Source organism: Euprymna scolopes, chromosome 11, assembly GCF_053919585.1.
Source record: "Euprymna scolopes isolate OS-2025 chromosome 11, ASM5391958v1, whole genome shotgun sequence".
NCBI classification, from domain to species: Eukaryota; Metazoa; Mollusca; class Cephalopoda; order Sepiida; family Sepiolidae; genus Euprymna; species Euprymna scolopes.
Genome location: NC_136492.1, coordinates 24,539,303 through 24,546,764, shown reverse-complemented (window position 1 = coordinate 24,546,764; position 7,462 = coordinate 24,539,303). Strand labels below are relative to the sequence as shown.

The following is a 7,462-nucleotide window of genomic DNA, read 5'->3' as shown; positions in this document are numbered from 1 at the left end:
CTAAAACAATCCAAAGAATTAAATCGATGCAATTGGCCTGATGAGGTTCCTCTGCAATAGAACACAATCGTGTCTGTGTAATTTATTGGGGGAATCGATACGAACATGCCACAGCGAACAGATAGATATATCGAAAGAACAGGACAACAAGTGCGAAAGAGAACGCTTTGTGTGATTTCGTGGACTCGGAAATCTTGAAGTATAACACCTGTTTCTTGTCAATGTTTCAGTCTATTATTAGCGACAATTTTGTCTAATGAACGCAGATGTGCTCCGTGGACACGTCACAATTTATTATTAAAACAAAGACAACTGAACCAGATGAGTGAGAGAGAGGGACAGAGAGAGAGAGAGAGAGAGAGAGAGACGAGGTGGGGGGGGGTAAAAGACACAAGGAAATATGAAGAGGGGACAAAAGGAGAGCGATACAAAAGACCGAGATAGAAAGAGAGATAAGCAGAGAGAAATAGATATAGAGATAGAGGAGGGGCAAAGAGAGAGAGAGAGAGAGAGAGAGAGAGAGAGACGGGCGCAAACAGATACACAGATAGAGGGCGATAAACATAGAAGGGAGCGTGAAGGGACGAAGAAACAGAAAAAAAAGAGAAACAAAGACAGAGAAAGAGATACCGTGACAGCGGAAGAGAGAGAGAGAGAGAGAGAGAGAGAGGGAGATTAAAGAACGAAAACGTACAGAGAGAAATAGATGGAAGGTTAGACAGACGGAAACAGAGAAAGAGGGGGGGAGACACACACAGGAAAGTAAGATAGAAAGAAGAGAAGAAAAAGAGACAAAAGGAGTAGACAGACAGACAAACAGACAGACGGACTGGCAGACACACAACAAGTGCATGGTTTATAATGAGAGAAAACGACTACAAATGAACTACAGCGTGGAACGATAAAATTGTCGTCATAGAAACAAACGACGATTCCATTTCCTTTTGATGAAAATCGGTTTTCTTTTTCTTTTTTTTTTCTGATGCAGACCATTAGATCGGTAAGTTCTGTACAAATCCCATGAGCGATATCTATCATGTCAGAAAAATAGAGTGAGCGCTAAAGTAAGAGCTACAGGCTGGAACGATAAAGTTGTCGCTATAAAGAAAACAATACTACAGCTTTATTTTAAAACATTTATTGAAAAAAAATCAATTCAGGTAACTTGATGATGTAGCAGAGCTGTCATCTATTCCATGTAGTAACCTTCAACCTCAATCCCCGCCTCGATACTGGCCCAGAACTGTGCGCATACCTTTTCTACAAGCATCGGCGGGAGCTCGGCGAATGGCGGCAATCAGGCTGGCTTTGGTGATTTTCTCGATGTTTGATCAAACGAAGTAGTGCAGCCGGTTGAGGGCGAGGGAGGAGGGTGTCAGTGAGACAAGGGTACAAATGCCCATTCTGAAGCCAAGGCTGGGTCTCTTTGGACTTGCGGGCTGGTGCCGAGTCCTGCTGCCACCCTCAGTGTTTGTTAGCGGCACATCCAGGTAGACTTTGGTGTTGACTTTCAAGCCAACTTCGAAGATGTGAGGTAGCATGATGTGACTCTCACTTGAAATCACACTAAAGACCATAACTGTGGCCGGAAACTTTGTTTTTATTATCCTGCGCATGTCCCTGTTATTCGTGGCAAACCATCAATGTATTTTGAGGGTGCTGGCAATGGTGCTGTTGTCATAACTTGGATCGGTAGGGAGCACAAGCTGTACAGCGGCGCATCTCCGATCTCACTTTTTGAATATAGTGTCACTTTCAGACATGATAGAAGGCTCCTATCACAACTGGCCAACTAGTAGATGGTCTACAAAAAAAAAAACCAAAGCTAATTTTTATCAAATGAAAATGGGATCATTTTCGTCTTTTCTAAGGCGACAATTTATTCTGCGCTGTAACTATTTCTCTCTCTCTCTCTCTCTATATATATATAGAAAGTGAATTCTCAAGAGTTGTCCTTGGCCTGACGAAGCGATTCCCTTACTGGGTTTTCGCTGAAACATGTATGCTTATGTGTAGCCATTTGTTTTTAAACTAAATTCACTTATTTTGGCTCTGTCTAAACATTGAGTACTCTTTTGGGTGACACTTATATATTTTGTTTTAAACAAACAAATAATTACTACCAATACAATATATATATATATATATATATATATCTGACTCTCTGTCTTTCAACCCTTCTGTTTATAATCAATAGAAATATCTAATTACTATTAACTAGGATTTTGATCAATAAGCTAATTATAATATAATACACATTTACATATCTGTTAACATTTAGACACATGGGATCCAACAGGTTGTAGACTCCGTCGCAAATGAGAACAAGACAGGGAACAACTCGACTCACTTTTTTCTATTGAAACCACGATATTTATTGTCGGATACTTTTCCGAAAAAAAAAACAAAAAAAAAAACGTGATCCCCTCGTCTGCGCTCACGTTCTTTATTTTATATCATTTTCTTTTCTTACTCGCCGTGACGTCACTTCGCACACGACTCGGCATTTGTATACAGCTGCCATACGTGCGCCTTGCTCTGTTAAATAATGTTCTAAATATTGTTAATATATATATATGCCTGGCGATTTTCTTCTAAAATGAAATAACTGAGCGATACTGAAACTAACAGAAAGGAATATCAGAAATGCGAGACAACCCAGAGAGAGAGCGAGAGAGAGAGAGAGAGGATGGAGGGGATAAAGAAGGGGAGAGAGAAATAAAGACAGACGAAGACATAGAGAGGGAGAATGACATAGACAGAGGGAGAAGGAAAGAAAAAAAAGATAGAGAAATAGAATCATACTAAAACAGAGAGGGGCAGACAAACAGAGACGAGAGAAAATAGACGTAGAGAGAAGGAGAGAAAGAGAGAGGGGGTTTTGATAGAAAAAGAGAAAGACAAAAGAGTTGTAGTGAGGTAGACACACTGACAGACAGACAAACAAACACATCCTTGTGAATAACAAACACGTTTTACAATTTACGATGATAATAAACGACAAAAAAAAAAAAAAAGCATATAACCGTTTCTCTGCCTTCCCGTCTCATTCCCCTTATTCTTAGATTTCTTTTCCTCTCTCCCTCCTGTCCTCGTAAAAAGCGATAAAAATAACCAATTACAATAAACTGACATTTTACAGAGTAAACTAATATTCTAAACTTTGTTAAAAGATCAGGTCTACGTTTTATTACGACTAAATCGATACTAGGAAATCATTATATTACATTATCTATCCATATATATATCTATAAAAGTGAAAGTGTGTGTGTGTGTGTGTGTGTGTGTGTGTGTACATTTCCCTACGCAATAACTCTGTCAATTTTTAGTCTACAGACTCGAAATTTGATATACAGGGTGGGAAAATCGATTTGATCGGTTTTTGGCCAGAAATTTGGCGATTAAGGGGTCAATGTTCAACGATTTGACCTTTGAGAACTCTACCAAACACCTCCGAGAACTTTGGGTCTACACACTTGAAATTTTAGGTACAGGTTCCTTGGACATGGATCTAACTTAATAACTTGATTTGAGCCCCAAACAGTAAATGTTAAGGGGTCAAATTTATAAAAATTGATCACTTTTTTGCTCAACATACACCTCTAAATTCCCGGGCAACGCCGGGAACCCATGCTAGTATATATATATATATATATATATATATATATATAAAGCTGAACGTCTGTGTGTGTATCTGGTCAAGAATCTCCTATATGATTGACTATTATAGAAAACTGATCACATATAATGATAGAAGATGTATCGAGACACAGGAATGGGTATGTTTGATCTGGAATAATGATGATTTATTAAAATTGCGCGCCTGGTCCACAAAGTATGGAAATAAAAAATTTAAAAATTAAAAAAAAACGTTTACAATTGTTTTTGATATAGATGTACATAATACTACTTTGATAAGTATGTTTTAACTTAAATAGGGATGGTATAATAAAATTGTGGGGTCTGCGTTCGCGCCTGGCCTCCATAGAATGGAAATAGGCACAAACTTTAATAAAGACTTTTCATATCTATCTGCGTAAGTATACTTTGATAATTATGTTTCAGTTTGAAGAAATATGGTATGATAAAATTATGGGGTGTTCCTTCGTGCCTGACCTCCATAGAATGGAAATATATCACAAAGTTTAACAAGGTTTTTTTTAAATATAGATCCACAGAATATTGTGATAAATGTTTCAGTGTGAACAGGTATGGTATAATAAATTATGCGGTTTATCTATTTTATTTTTACTTTCATCATATTTTGCTTTGGTTTTGATACCCCCAAATTTGAAGCTATCTCTTTACAACCCTTCCTTTTCATAACCTATCATACTTTCATAAATCAGAGTCCATTTTCTGTAGGCTGTTTTTGAACCCAGTCAACGACGGGTACTTTTGCTAATATATATATATATATATATATAAACAAATTCTCCTTTGCTCTATAATAAAAAAACCAATGTGCATTTATTTATATATCTATATAAATAAAACTAAATGTATGTATTTGTGTCTGTGTGTCCGCAAATATTTTACCGAGGAATTCTAAACTACTGACCACATAACACTGAAATTAAAATAAAGACGACTATGTTTGCAGTCAGCTGGAAAGCAATGCAAATGGAAGACGGTTCCACAGGCATACAGTTCTAAAAAAGAAGCTTTATTCATGGAATTTCCGTTTAGTTTTTTTTTTTACATCGAGGTCACCACTTATCAAGGCCCAGAAGCCACTCAATGATAAGGGTTAGATTTAAGCACAGATAAAGAGTGTGGGAAATTATTGATAATGGTTTCAGCTAGATGATTGTATTTCGTGAAAGTTTGCCGAGGGGGGGGGACCATAAACTGGAGCTCGAACGAGCGCTTGTTCTGAAAACAAGGATAAAGCAGACATGTTCGCAACGTCACTCTTGCAGAGAAGAGAAAAGGGCATCCCCTACTAGGCTACGAAATCTATTTTGAACTCTGTCAAGGCGGGATTAGGCGTTTCTAGAAGCTCAAGCCTAGGTATAGCGACAGTATTCCATCCTTGGTCATACTTGGCTCTTATAGAGGTAGAGAATTGTATCGGCAGTGAGATATCTACTGAAGCGGAAGAACGATATCACTATTTTTCTAGCGACTTTACAGATAAGGAATAAAGTTCAGACTTAGAAGCTCGTCAAAATATGGAAATTCTCCAAGACGAAAGCCATTCATTTTAATTGATGCCAGTCAAGGATCAGAGCGTTTCCGATGTAAAGATAGAAGCTTAGTTTCCGATGCATTAAAATTAACCAACCACCTCATTCCCCATTGCACCATGTGATCAAGATCAGAGGAGAGAGAATCAGAGAACTTGGTCGATTACAGCTTTTAAAGTGCTGCCATAGATGGTAGTGTCGTCAGCATAAATGTCTACGAATGATTTTAGGATGTAATTTGGGAGATCATTGCTGTAGATCAGGAAGAGAGTTGGGCTCAAGATGAACCCTTGAGGGACTCCAGCATTAATACTGTGAGCTTCCGATTTCTGCCCATCAACAGCTACTCTTATGAACCTATCAGAGTAAAATGATTTAATAATTGAGAAGACATTTCCAGCTATACCATAGCTGGATATTTTATGGAGTAGACGCTTGTGCCATGCCCTATCAAAAGCCTTTGATATATCAAGAATAATTGCCCAGGAAAGGAAGCCTCCGTCAAGAGATTCGCTAATCCTATGAGATATAACTCTAAGCACATCTGCTTTTTATATTTAGGAGAACGGAAACCATATAGCATGTCACTAAGGAGGTTATTTTGTTGACCACTTTTAACACAGATTCCAGCAACTTACTCCTGATGCATAGGAGACTTATTGGTCTGCACTAAGAGGGAGATGACCGATCACCTGATTACTTAAATACCGGACATACTGATGTTGTTTTCCAGGGTGTTGGGAAGTAGTTCTCCTTAAGACAATACTTAAACAGCTTTGTAAGTATGAGAGCTAGTTCTGGTTGAAGCTTCTTCAGCACTATAATTGGAATTCCGTCAGCGCCAGTTGCCTTACTGAAATCAAGATTTTTTATTAGCTTGACAACATCACGCACAGATATTTGTATGTCGCTTAACGTGTTTTTAGATACAGGGGAAATACGGGGGGGGGGGTGACGTCCTTCATGGCATAGCGTAGAATTATCTGCAAAATTCTTGGCAAAGAGTTTGGCTTTGTCCGATGCTAACGAGATTAGGTCAGGTCAATTGATGATGCTTGGGATAGTGTGCGTTTCTGTTCAGGACCTTGTTTGTTATTTGCCCAAACTGGTGGGAACTAAGCCGTTGCTCAGCTACTTTGGACTTGATAGACTAAGCATACAACTCTCTTACGTTCTTTATTACATTTATATAGATGTTTGTCCCTTGTTAGTAAGTTAAGCAGTATATGATCGTTGGTATACATTACCGCCACTGTCTCTCTACATCTATCTATCTATCTATCCATCCAAAATACATTTTATCCAATAAAACCTTTATGAAAACTCTGCAAAGATCTTGAGAATCATGTTGAAAGAGGAGCTGAACGGTGTCGGTGCCAGGGCGCATCCCTGTTTCACACCGTTGACGATGAGGAAGGGTTCTGAGAGGTTGTTATTCACTCTGACCTGATCGCTCTGGTTCTTATGCAGCTAAATGATCATGCTGAGGAGCTTTGGGGGCAGCCGAGGCGCTTCATGATCTGCCAAAGCCTCTCCTGCTCAGTGTGTCAAATGCTTTGGTCACTTGCAGAAACCTGTGTGTTGTTCTCGGCACTTCTCTAGAAGTTGCTTGAGGACGAAGACCATGTCCGTGGGGCCCCCTGCATGCTCTTATGCCACATTGACTTTGTGGGAGGTGGTCTTCTGAAATGTACGGCATAATCGCGTTGACACACCGGTTCTCGTCAGATCACCGAAGGTAAGCAACGTCGAGCCTGGTTAGTACCAGATGGGGGACCATTTGGGAATTTTGGGCGCTGTATGTGTTCTCCGCTTATCTCGTCATTGTTTCCAGTCGCACTGAACTTCCACGTGCCACTGGTATTCAACAATGTCGTCTCAGGACTTGTGTGGTGTTAAATTGCGCACCTCCTGCCACAAAAATTTCACGCGCAGACTTCGTGGGTATCCATAGTCTGTCAAAGAGTAAAGGAGCCTGCTTTTTTTTTTTTTAAATACTAGACTCTCCCTCAAGTGGGAAATATTCCTTCTACAAAAATATAAACATTAAAAAACTTTCACCCGTTTTTAGTTTCCTTTCATACATGAACAAGCAGGAAGAGTTGACGTTGCCCGAGATTAAATGAGGATCAACCAATGTGCCACACTTTCAATACATTTTACTGTCATTGAAATCGGTAAAATCGCCGATTTTTCAATTAAATCGATTTATTGCCCGCTCTAGTCGGGACCCACCTTAGTGCACCCAAAGGAAACTTCACAGGCCTTCCTGC

The 7,462-nt window shown here is 39.2% G+C and overlaps 1 pseudogene; it reads left to right on the top strand.

Annotated features, from left to right (window-relative positions):
* Nucleotides 1–6,877: 6,877 nt before the first annotated feature.
* Nucleotides 6,878–6,994, top strand: LOC145288514 (5S ribosomal RNA; annotated as a pseudogene).
* Nucleotides 6,995–7,462: the final 468 nt, after the last annotated feature.